Source organism: Tamandua tetradactyla, chromosome 1, assembly GCF_023851605.1.
Source record: "Tamandua tetradactyla isolate mTamTet1 chromosome 1, mTamTet1.pri, whole genome shotgun sequence".
Taxonomy (NCBI): Eukaryota; Metazoa; Chordata; class Mammalia; order Pilosa; family Myrmecophagidae; genus Tamandua; species Tamandua tetradactyla.
In genome coordinates, this window is record NC_135327.1 from 96317968 (window position 1) to 96331606 (window position 13639).

The 13639-nt window shown below is 37.1% G+C and overlaps 1 long non-coding RNA gene across 1 annotated transcript; it reads right to left on the reverse strand.

The window, feature by feature from the left end:
- Positions 1–709: 709 nt before the first annotated feature.
- On the reverse strand, positions 710–12416 carry LOC143650422 (uncharacterized). Its single transcript, XR_013159551.1, has 4 exons — positions 12232–12416; positions 11718–11872; positions 7645–7761; positions 710–776 (listed from the first exon to the last, which is right to left on the reverse strand). It is a non-coding gene; the product is annotated as an uncharacterized LOC143650422 (long non-coding RNA).
- Between the last annotated feature and the right edge of the window lie 1223 nt (positions 12417–13639).

The following is a 13639-nucleotide window of genomic DNA, read 5'->3' on the forward strand; positions in this document are numbered from 1 at the left end:
TTGGAAGGACAGACCAGCTCCTTCATGTGGTGCAAAGTCACAGTGCAAATTCTATGCGCAAAGAGGCACACATTCAGAAACAGGAGGAATTTGTGGGCCACCTTTTGCAGTCCACTTTCACTTTCACTTCAATTTTTTCCATTTTCTGTATGCTAACACTGAGAGCACTTGGGTTTATTCAAAGTTTGATTGGTTTGGCTCTCTTACTGAGATACCTGATAAAGAGTTTGTGAAAATTTCTTAAAATTATGTATTTGGCCTAACTCAGTAACTTCATGAATTGATGTTTTTTGGATCTTCTTGGCGAGTTTAAGGTTTTGCAATTTTTATTTGATAATTCCATACTCAAAAATGTGTAGTTTTTATTATTCCTCACTATTTGAGGTCTAGCTGAAATAAAACTATCATATTTTGGAGGGGATGGTTTACAACTCATTAACTTTTATACTCCTTTCCTTATCATTAGGGAACTGATGGTTTCCATGAGACTTATTTGTTTTTAAATATAAGTTTGAATTTGTTTTAAGAATTGAATATAGTAGTGATTGGTTTACATGAACCTTTTTTAAAAAATTCTGTTTTTCTACATTGGGATTAGTGGTGTCAGAGGAGGAGGGAGTTTGAAAGAGATCAGTTTGGAGAGTGGGAAATGGAATTACCTTTTGAGGAAAGCATCTACTTAAGGCTTCTGCCTTCTTAAATCTATCAAAGGAGCCATTTATTTCTCTCATAAATCTACAATGATGGCATGGTTGCACATAATTGTTTGTAATTTCCTGTGGTCAGCAAAGAGAAAAATGAAAGAGGTAAATAAGTACATGAACCTAGTAATGTCCAGCCAATATTTTTAATAGCCCTTGAGATGGCAAAGTTAAATGATTTTCTTGCTGAAAACCATGGCAATATTTGAGAATATGAGTTTCCAGTCATAAATGGAACACAAATAATAAGATGTTTTCTTCTATACTGCATAACCTGAAATGCTAGCCACAATTCCCTGCAACTGGTGTACATTCATGCAGACCTGTAATCAAATACTCAGTGTCAACAAACATCCCCTATTATAAAAACATAACAAATATTGTTAGTAATTTTATAAATTAAAAGCTTAAGACAACATTTTGACTATGTTTTAAATTATTAAATTTGTATTTTGTCCTTTCAAGGTAATTTTTCTGTCTTCCTCCCTCAAAACTAAAGAGTTTGTGTTAGAATAAATAAATAAATTTACTTAGAAGTATCTGTTTTGGACCAAAATGCATCTTCATATCCATATTATTAAAAATAATATATAAAAAAATCAATTTAACTACCTGAAGGAAATATTTTGCCAAGTAGTAACGGGTGGTGATATATAAGTACAATATCATCTGAAGGGCCAAACTGCTTACGCGTTTTCCATGAGCAGTTTACAATCAGTTAAGAGATTTTTTAAAATCAGGTCTATCAATACTACCATCATTCCTTGAATGTCTGATGCCTATGGTCTGGAAATATTTAAGCTTCCTCCTAACTAATCTTTCTTACATTACTTTTTGCCCACTACCAAATCATTTTATTCATGGCTCTCAGAATAAATTTCCTTAAGCAAAGATTTATATCATTCCCTAGCTTAGAAACATTAACTGGCTCCTCACTGCCTACTGAATAAAGCCAAAATTCCTTACTTGGTAGTCAAGGCACTCTATTAGCAAATGTCACATTTACTTTTCCACTTTCTTCTTGATTTAATGATCTCAGAAAAGAGGCTAACTCAAACTAAGCTTAGAGTTTCTTGTTTTGTTTAGAACTGGCTGGTGCTTGTTTATTGGAGGCTGTGATAGTTAGGTTCAGGTGTCAACTTGGCCAGGTAATGATGCCCCATTGTTCTGTCGCTGTGCATTTAAATTATTAGCAGGTAAAATTCATCTATGGCTGATTACATTTGCAGTTGGCTAAGGGGAGTGTCTCCTGCAATGAGTGACATTTAATTTAATTAGCTGGACGCTTTTAAGAGAGAGGTCAGAAGAGAACTCAGCAGCTCTGCATACCTCAACTAAGCACTCGGAGCTTAGACCCAGACGTTTGTAGATGCAGAAAGGAATCACCCCCTGGGAAAGCTGTCTGAACCCAGAAGACAGGAGAAAAGCCAGCAGATGTCCACCGTGTGCCTTCCCATGTGACAGAAAGCCAGAAGAAAGCCAGCTGCCTTTCTTCTGAAGAGCTATAAATTTGTAACTAAACAAATTCCCTTATTAAAAGCTGATCCTTCTCTGTTGTGTTGCATTCTGGCAGCTTTAGCAAACTAAATCAGAGGTGTTAAGCACTTTGTCTAACTTAAGTAAATAATGGTCTCTCATTTTAAGTAGAGACGTCAGTTTTTTAATGATATTTAATTATTCTGTATCATTTCAATCTGGAAGCCCTAATACTGCTCCAGGACTACTCTTCAGTTTGGGTTCAACAAATATTTAGTAGGAGTTTTTATGTGCTAAATGTTTTGCACATAACATTGTCTTGTGATCCTCAAACAAGTCTTGTTATGGATTATTACAGCCAATTTTCAGACAAGGAATTTGGGCTCAGACGAGGTAAATGATATGGTGAAATCTTCATGACTGGGTATTGCGCAGCCAGAATTTGAATAGAATTTCCCTGAATCCACAGTCTGTCTTCTTTCCTCTTTACCACAGCTTTGGTATAAATTTGTCATGGAGCTCTTTTGATCCATTCTGAATCTTCCTATAGTTTCCTTTGGTGACCTCTGCATCAGGATGACCTTGGCAGGTGACAGTCAGCACAATAAATGAATTTTTTGGAATTAGGTGTTCAGAGACTTATTCTTAAATACACTAGGCTCTGAACTGTTCCTTGTTGGGTCAGAATAATCAGATGTTGTGTGATGGCAAACAGGTGTCTACTTCTTGATTTTATGTTTCATTGTGTATATTTAAAGCATGGCATTGATGATTAGCTTGCAGCAATACTAAGCACAAAACACTTTATAAGATTAGAGTTCAGAACTTTTAATGCATTCAATGATGTTGCCAATGATGCTGAAAGCAGGAATGAATCATAGACCATGTATTCAAAAGGCATTTTCTGGTAGTATGGTTTAAGTTAAGGATTTCTAAGACATTTAAAATATTTTATTGTGTTTTGCATCTACAAGAATAATTGAAATAGCCTTTGAAGGCTTTAGTTAATTGAAAGGAATCCTTCTTCTTGCTATCACTTCCTACTAGCTCTCTTGCTACCATGGTTATAGGGGATAAAAGTGTTGTGAAGTGCTCTAAAAAATAAATAGAATGCTTAATCATAGAAATATTGAATACCAATAAGAAACATATATGCAGTCTAGGTTCACTACAAAAATATTTAACTTGTTGAAACCATATTTCAAGTATTTTAAATTTCTAGACACCAGACTTGTTGGGTATGGATTCTGTCTTCTTGAGCAAAAATTTTTAGGACATTCTTTTTAATCCATACACCCTCTAGAAATGTTTTTTCCCCCTATATATCTGAGGATCTACCTTCTTTCAGAAACTGAAGGGTCTGACAGCTTATTCTGGTTGCTTGGCAATGTCGTATGCTGACAGAAGACATGAGACTCCTGGGTCAGAGACAAAGGTTAGTTTATTACGCACAACGTTAGCAATAGCCAGAACATCAGCATTCATGCCAGTTCCCTGAGCCTCACTTCCACTGGGCAATGTGAAGATGATCAAATGATACCTGCACATGTAGTGGGGAGTATTGTAGATGAGTAATCCTGAGTTTAAGGAACCCAAATTGTTTATAGTGGGGAGTAAGCTTATCTGCCCTTTGTTCTGGAAGGAGACACTGTCTCCCTCTTCTAGGACTGAAAGCAAACCTGCCCTTTGCTCCAGAGCAAGACTCTATCTGTATCTTCCATGACTGTTTACTATACAACAGCCTTAAAAAGACAGCCAAGAACAGACAAACTCAGTTAGTGCTTCTGCTTGTAGGATGTGCAGAAATGTGAGACCCTTGGAGAATCGTCTCCCAGTACCAAATTTCTGGAGTCCCGAGAAACTTTAAGGCATGCTATCAGCCTGACACAGGGTAGAAACAGAAGAGCAATTAAGCTGTGTTATATATAGTTAACTATGTGTTATAAGTATGTATCATTGATACATAACTTCACTCCTTTGACTCAAGCTTTAGATCTACAAATGAGAACTTATTGAATTGAAATACTGGTAGGTATGTTTTCATTTAGCTCTTCATACTTTAGTAAATAGAGGTTGGTTCTGCCACTTACTACACTGACTCAGTTTCCTCATCTATTAAATACTAAAACTAGAAAGCAATGGAGAAATGCTATGAAAATTCTCAGAGAAAATACTTGCCCAACTAAAATTCTATACCTAGCTAAACTAGAGGGTAAATGTGTTTTCAGATAATACAAGGTCTCATCAGAGTTATTGCCTCTGCACCCTTTTTTCAAGGAAATATGGGAAGATATGCTCCATTAAAATGAAGAAATGAAATAAGAATGAGGGAGGCATGGAATAAAAAAGATAAGGGATCCCACGAAGGAAAGGTTAAAGGGAATTTCTAGGATGATGGCAAAAGGAAATCCTTTTTCCTTTTGAAAAGTGATAGGTATCCAGCAGCCTAGAAAACAATTAGCTCAGATTATAATGGGCAGATAGAGGACTCCAAAGGAAAGCCTCCAAGAAACAAATTAAGAAGACAGATTACATGAAGTGTTTGACTACTTTGAGAGGAGTTGTCAGTTGTGATGGAGAGTTTGAGAATGATGATAGGTATATAGGAAATCAAGCAACCAAAATATAGAAGCAAGTATAAACTTTTGGGAAAAAAACTCACACAAGAAAAAGAAATATAATTATACTGTATGACCGAACTGTAGGTAATGTTTATAGATGTGTAATTAATAAAATTTGCCTATGGATTTAATCCAAAAGTATATTATAATTATTTTGGTAAGATGGAGGAAAAATACATGTGTTTTGGGGGGAGGAGGGCTAGAGATGTGCTAAGAGAGCTAATCCTCTTCTTCCTCAATAAATAATGTTTACAATAAAAAATAGTAGTATACGCACATTATTTAAAAATGTGGATCTAAATGAAAAGAAGTAGTTAAAATAATTGAAAGTGGTTACCACAAAGAAGCAGGAAAGGGGCTTGGGGAGGTGTGGGCCTAGGGGACTGCTTTTTGTCATGTTACTTTTTAAATGGTGTGCATATATTACTCAGATAAAAATAAAACTGAATTTTAAAATGTAATGCATTAATTGGCCCAGTGCCAGTTAAATGTTTAGCAGATATTAATAGAGACCAGAAATGGGATGGAGCCTAGTAGAATAAAAGGGACACAGGGGAGAGCAGAAGGTGGTGCTATTAGGACAGGTGAAATTTATATTTCCACCTGCTTTACAATTTTTTTCTATGGCCAACCTTGGCTAAATCTTTGATCTCAGATTGTAAATCGTATTAGTTAGAGTGCTAATCACATTTATAAGCTATACTAACTTCTTGGGACACTATATTCTTTATAGCAAGTCATTACTCCAGCATACTAAATGCTATCATGCCAGCCTGAGTGAGTTGATGCATCTTCTCTGAGTGTCTAATTCAGTATCCAAGGCGCTTTGACTCACGGGAAGGATGTTGCATTGCTTATAGAATACACGTAGGGAGTGGGAGATGAGGGAGAGAAGGCTATTGCCTTCTCCTTATGTTTCTGTGGGCCTGTAGAATTTAAATTACAAGTCTCCTGGGTAAAGATGACCAATTCAACATTCTGAATTGCATCTAGCAATTGTTATTGCTCAGTAAATATTATGGTAGTAATGCTTGCAGAGTCAGGATGTTTGCAGCTTAGGCAAAACTGTCACCAATTGTGTGGAAATTAACTTGAACTGCTGTCATATTTCTAGCTGCCTCTCAAGTGCTGGTTCTTTCACAGCCTCGCTTCTCTGAACACTTCAGTTAACGTGGGGATCAGAGCTTTGTGATAGCTACAGCTTCTTTTTTATTGATTATATATAGTTTTTGCTATCTGTTCCAATGAATTGGAGAGCTGAATGGTAGGAAAAAGGAGTGGTGTAAGAAAATTATACTCTATAGAATTTTCAAACTTCACATCCTCTTCTCTGTTTATTATTAAAGAATCTGAGCAGCTGTCATGCACAAAACACAGTGTTAGACCCTGTGGGGGTATAGACCTACAAAAATACAGCTCTGTATTTCAAGAAGCTTGCAGTTTAGGTGTGGAGACAGAGTTAAAGACAGTAGTTTTAGTACCAGGCAGAGGGCTCTAAGAGAGCATGTTCTCTAGAGTTAGAAGATCTGGATTTGAATTACCCATTTCCTAGCACTATGATTTAAAATGAATTGATTTTGAAGAGGTCTCTATGATGAAATAATAATGGTGATGATTAGATGAATTGCTGGAATTTATACTCTGAGGCATCTGTACCTTAATCTTGTATCAGGCTAGTTTTATGAAGATGAAGAAGATGAAGACCTTCCCCAGTCTTTACATAGTGACCTGTAGGAATGTTCTCCTTCAGGACTTATCTGTGCCATGAGTTTAGAGAATAGCTCCAGACCAAAGTGTAGGTGGCCTCCCTAAAGGAATGTCCCATCTTCCCTGGAAAACATTTTCCTCATGGTCTCAAGTCCTGTACTATATGTCCTAGAGTCAGCAGCCCAAGGCAACCACTTGACTCTGTAAGCCACCTTCTACTCTCAGGCAACCACCAGATAGATTTAGCCAAACATAAATGCCCATAGTATGTGTATGAGGGTTACTCTGCTCACTCTGAACCAGGAATCTGCCCTGTGGGAGCATGAGCTAGTGAGGGGTGGGGTAGGGGCTGGCCAAGGCACTATGGGATCCTCCTGCTTTTAAGTAGCCTTTTCCTTGTTTCAGCACTCACCCTGTTACTGCGATACTTTAACTGTTTTCTGGAGCTTTGAGAGAGATGTTCCTGTCAGTTCTTGCTGTGGGGGGATGGAACCCTGAAGCTTCTCATGCCCCTATCTGGATGGCCGGCGTAATAGTTTTCTTTCAACAAAATATTGTTTAAATCAATGATTTTATGAAAACTAAAGTTTTATACAGCTTCAGAAGCAATAATGTATAAAAAACTTTGAAGTAGCCTCCTATGTGCCATGCCAGTAAGTCATATAATATATAATTAATTGTATTATATGCTTTAGCATAAGAATCATTAGCAATATTAATGTGCCAGACACACTAACAACCCTTCAACATCCCCTTACACCTCAGTAGGAATTGTAGTTTTTAAGGTAATGATTACTAATAATTTAGCAAGAATAATATCTTTCACATTTGTGTTAATTTGACTTTGTACATGCTTAAACTACTTTTATTATGGGCTTTTGTATAAGGCAGACATAAAGAGCTATTATTGAACATTTACTTAATGCTGAATTTGTTGAAAACTCAGAAATTGAATTTAGTACAAGGTCTCCTTTTTGTGCTTTTATTCTCCTCCACACCCACAGATTCACTCTGGGATATACCCTTGAATTCATTGGATATGTACATGCCTCAAACTGCAAGCAAGTGGAATAATTAATTTTAAAACTATTACTTAATTGTTATGGTCCCAGTTGGGATAATTTGTGTAACACCATTACCTTGAACTCTGTGATGGGTGCAATTTTCCATCTGTTTTCTTAGTATGGAATGTGCTGCCTGTCACTTGCCTTTTCTTTCTTTCTTCTGGCTTGACTACAGACATGGTGGTGAGCCATCTAGGACCGTTTGGAAGAAGGGATGACAGAACAAAACAGAAGGAACTTGAGTTTCTGACGCAGTGGAACTACCATATTAGCTTTTTTTTTAATGCAGTTTTATTGAGATAGATTATACCATATTAGCTTTGCATGACTTATATATGGACTGTAATTTGAGAGAGAAATAAACTGCAATCTTGTTTAATTTATCAATATGTTTGGTCCTCTGACACAGCTGAACCAATATCTTAAATAAATTTATTTTCTGCAAATGCATTTACTGCTGGAAAGTCTAATTGTTCAGAAATTACAGGAAAAGTTTTTAAATAAAAAGAAAAATGTTTACATTTCAATTATGTAAAAAAATAAAAATTATTCTTAGTTGACCCTTATAACCCAAGCACTTACATTCTTATGATTATTTTTATCATCCCATTACATCTATTCAACGTGCATCCTGCGTTCTATTCAACGTGCATCCTGCGTACTTACTAAGTGTCATGGTCAGGTTCATGTGTCAGCGTGACCAGGTGGTGGAGCCTGGTTGTCTGGTCAGGCAAGCACTGGCCTGTCTGTTGCTATGAGGACATTTCATGAACTTAAATCATAACCACATTGGCTGCATCCACAGCTGATTGAAGCTAAGGGGAATGTCTTCTGCAATGAGTGATACTTATTCTAATCACTGGAAGGCTTTTAAGGAGGATTCAGAGGAGACAATCACTCTTCCTGCTTCAGCCAGCCAGCCTCTCCTGAGAGCTCATTGAGGACCTTCACTGGAGCTGCCAGCTTGTGGCTTGCCCTACGGATCTTGGACTCTTACATCCCCATGGTTGTGTGAGACACTTTTATAAATTTTATATTTATAGATATCACCTGCTATCTGTTTTTCTAGAGAACCCTAGCTAATACAGTCAGCAATGATTTGCACTTGCATTTTCCTGTCAGGTTTACTTTGATGTGTAGCTTCTTAAAAACCTAACTGAATTTGTCTGAGGAAATTCTCACATATGTTGGAAAACCAATTATGCTACACTGCTTCCAGATCTGCCTCCAAAGTTGAACTTAGATTTTGGCAGTTCTTCAAAAGGTTCGAATCCTTCACTGGTTTCATTTAGCAACACTTCCTAGGTCCAATTACATGAGGTTATAGGTTAAATACTATACATTAAAATAATACATAGGTTAGCAATAAGATTGAAAAATATTTTGAGAAAAGGTGAAATTATCACTTATAATCCCACCCTTCTAATACAACCATCTTAAAATTTACATATTATTTACATATTATCCTCCACATGCACATGTTTTTACATAACTGTAATGCATTTATATACTATGCCCTAGAAAAGCCATGTTTTTAAATCCTTATTCAATATTGTTGGGTAGTATCTTTTTTTCTAATTGTGAAAAATAACATATACACCAAGAAGCAATAAATTTCAAAGCACATCGCAACAATTAGTTTTAGAACAATTTCAGAGTTTGATATGGGTTACAGTTCCAAAATTTTAGGTTTTTCCTTCTAGATGCTTCAAGACACTGGAGACTAACAGAAATGTCAATATAATGATTTAATAGTCATACTCATTTGTTAAATCCTATCTTTACTGTTATAACTCCACCTTCTTCTTTGATCTTTCTCCCAATCTTTAAGAGTATTTAGGCTATGCCCATTCTAACTTTTTCATTTGGAAAAGGCTGTCCATAATATGGGATAGGGGATGGAACTAGTTGATGTTATGGAGAGGCTGGCTTCTCTGGGTATCAGAACTTATCTGCCTAGGAACCTGCTTGGAGGTTTTGGTTTCTGGAAAGTAATCAAATTGCATGGAACCTTTGTAGAAGCTCAGATAGAACCCTAGCTGTGCTTTAGGATTGGCAGGAATGGTTTTGGTTGGGTCTTGGCAAACCATGATAAATAGCAATACCTAGCTGAATCTTGCATAAGAGTAGCCTCCAGAGTAGCCTCTCAACTTGATTTGAACTCTCTCAGCCACCAATACCTCATTTGTTACAATTCTTTTCCCCCCTTTTGGTCAGGAAGGCATGTTGATCCTGTGGTGCCATGGCCAGGCTCATCCCTGGGAGTCATATCCCATGCAGCCAGGGAGACTTTCACCCTGGATGTCATGTCTCTTGAAGGGGGAGGTTAATGATTTTACTTGCAGAATTGGGCTTAGAGAGAGAGAGAGGCCATATCTGAGCAACAAAAGAGATTCTCTGGAAGTAACTCTTAGGGATAAGGGGTAAGCTTAGTTTCTCTGCTACATAAATAAGCTTCACAAGAGCAAGCCTCAAGATCAAGGGCTTGTCCTATTGACTTGGGAGTCCCTAATGTTTGAGACAGTATCAGAGGTTTCTCCGGTAGTAAAGTTTAATAGCTCCATATCTCTTCTCCTATCCTTAAGGAGCTTTGCCAATACTTTAAAATTATCTACTTAACATTCTCTGGGATGTATCTGGGCATTACATTAAGCTATATAGAACTACAAGCCCCCACTCTCATTCTGGGCTCCGTGTGTTTGGGTTGTTTAAATGAGCTATACAGATAGGTTGAGTTAGATTATGTGCTATGGAAAATTTAGGTTTGGGACAAAATAAACCTCTCTTTGTTTGGTCTCATAAAGTAGGTGAAGTTCTAAAATTTAGATAATGTCCTCCTTACCCCTGTATTTTACCCTAATCCTGACCTGATCAGCTTTGTTCCTATCTCTAATTGAAGCCTGATCTTTTTTTCAATTGCTTTAACAGTTGTTTTATGTGTCAATGTTGACTTTCAGACCTGAAAAACTCTACTCTGAGTCTTAAGTGTCACCCAGGTATGGGTGGGGTCTTTTTTTTTTTTTTTGGAATATTTTTGTTGACAAATCTTCACACACATACATTCCATATATAGTGTACAAATACCATCACATAGTTATGTATTCATCAGCATGATCATTTTTAGAGTATCTGCATCACTCCAGAAAGAGAAATAAAAAGAAAAAACTCATACATCCCATACCCCTTACCCTTCCCTCTCATTGCCCAATGTATTTCTGTAATTTATTTTACCTCTTTCCCCCTATTGTTTGTTTATATTATCCATATTTTTTTTTACTTATCTTGTCCATATCCTGGATAAAAGGAGCATCAGACACAACTTTTTCACAATCACACAGTCATATTGTAAAAGCCATATTATTTATTCCAATATACCATAAACTAAAAAGGGATATCTAGATAATGCATAAGAATAACCTTCAGGATAACCTCTTGATTCTGTTTGAAATCTCTCAGCCACTGAAACTTTACTTTGTCTCATTTTTTTCTTCTCCCTTTTGGTCAAGAAGGGTCTCTCAATCTCATGATGCTGGGTCCCTGCTTATCCCGGGATTTCTGTCTAATGTTGCCAGGGAGATTTACACCCCTGGCAGTCATGTCCCATGTAGTGGGGAGGGCAGTGAGTTCACTTAAGTTGGCTTAGAGAGAAAGGCCATATCTGAGTAACAAAAGAGGTTCTCTGGGGATGACTCATAAGCATAATTATAAGTAGGCTTTGCTTGTCCTTTGCAGGAATAAGTTTCATAGGGATGAACCCCAAGATCAAGGGCTTGGCCTGCTGATTTGGTTGTCCCCACTGCTTGCAAGACTATTTGAAATTTTCCAAATGGGGAAGTTGAATATTTCTTCCTTTCCCCCCAGTCCCCCAAGGGGACTTTGCAAATACTTTTTTATTCACAGTCCAAATTACTCTGGGATATTTTGGGGCATTACACTAATCTGGACAAACTAACAAGGTCTCAAGCCCTGTTTAAGATTACATGCACTTATGGTGTTCAACTAAACTGATCACACAAGTTAAATTAGGAAATACACTACCCAAAATATAAATTTTGCACCAAATAAACATCTCTTCCTTTTATCTCACACAGAAGTTGAAGTTTTGAAATATGGATGATACCATCCTTTATCCGTGTATTCTGATTTACCTTAGTCTGATCCAGATCAGCTTCATTCATATCTCTAGTCAAAGTCTGGTCACTTCTTCAACTTTTTTAACAGGTGCTGTGTTGGGTTCTGCTGACTTTCATAGCTTCAGAGCTCTAACTCTGAATCTCAGGTGTCACATAAATACCTGAAGTTTCTGGGAATGATCAGGTTATATATAAACAGTTCAGTATCTCAGAATTTAGAAGTAACAATTACACTTCCTGAATATGTGACTGCTGTAAGAGTTTACTATCTAGGACCCTTTACAATAGGCCCCTACCTGATAATCCATGTTCTCGACTTCAATTCATAGAGTTTTTATATTATAGTTAGTCCACATGAGTGAGGCATAATAATATTTGTCATTTTGTTTCTGACATTTCATTCAACACACAGTCCTTAAGTTTCATTCACCAGTTGCATGTCTCACAACTTTATTCCTTCTCGCAACCGCTCAGTAGTCTGTTGTATGTATACACCACAGTTCCCCCTTCCTTCCTTCAGTCGTTGTACCTTTATGCCACCTCCATTCATTGTTAATCGCAAACACTGCCCCCATAAACACCAGTACACAAATGTCTATTCATGTCCCAACACTCAGTTCCTCCAGGTATATACTGAGCAATGGGGTTGCAGGATGATATGGCAACCCCATCCCTGGTCTCCTGTGGGACCTCCATGCTGCCCTCCAAGGGGCTGCAGGGTGGAATCTTTTTTACTGAGTTGTTTCCATGGAGATGTGACCCATCCATTTGTTGATTAGGTGGTTTCCATGGAGAGATGTCTCCACCATTCAAGGTGGTGGTCACTTACTGAAGTCCTTTAAGAGGGAATCATTTTGAAAAGAGCTGACAGAGCCCACACAGCCAGAGATCTTTGGAGAGGCAGAAGGAAAACACCCCTAGTGAAGTCCTTTGAAATGAGAAGCTGAGAGAGAAAGCTAGCAGACATTGTCAAATGCCTTCCCAGCTGACAGAGGTGTTCTGGACCCATGAGCCTTTCTTGAGTCAAGGTGTCCTTCTCTGGATGCCTTAGTTTGGACATTTTTCTGGCCTTAGAACTGACCTACATGTAAACTTGTAACATAGTAAACTCCCTTTTTAAAAGCCATTCCTTTTCTCATATATTGCATTCTGGCAGCTTTATATTCCCCCCCCCTTTTTTTTATCTTAACTTTTTAAATCTTAACTTTATGCTGCATATTCTCTTATGTTTTAACATAGTTTTCATAGTTACCTTTTAGTGACTTTATGCCTTATAAAGTGTTGCTGTGCAATAATTTAGAAATCCTTTGAAGGAATACATCTTAGAAAATTAGTTTTGTTAGTTATCTGGTGGCTGATTTTCTGATAAATCTGGTTAGGTCTGAGGTGCCTCTTAAATATTTAGCTTGAGCCTGTAATATATACCTGATAGGAAATGAGTGCAATAAACACACAATAATGTTAGCTGGCATTACTGTTATTGTTAACAGGAGTGGACTCCATTGTCTATTCTTAGATGGGAAAGTTGAGAACAAGGTCTGTTTTGAAATTGCACCTGGGGCAAGTTGTGGGAAAATGATTATACAATCTTAATTGAGCTGTAACCAATCAATGCTGATGTGACACTTTTAAGACACCCAGTTGTAGGATTTCTGAGATGTGCCTATTAAAATATTCTGGGTTGGAATACCAGTTTAGCCTCCATCAGTTGCTCCCCTTTGCCCATGTTTCTTCTCCTTTGCTTTCCTTGCTTTATCCAAACTTGAACATTTGAAGTTTCCTTATGTGACTTCATGATTATTAGGGAGCTTGCTTGAGTTTTTTTATGTTCTAATAGAATAGGGTACTTGGGGTGAAAGTATATGCTAGACTTTTAAAATTGTATTTATTTTTATTAAGGTGATATTTTAATTAAAACTCTATTTTAATAAAACCAT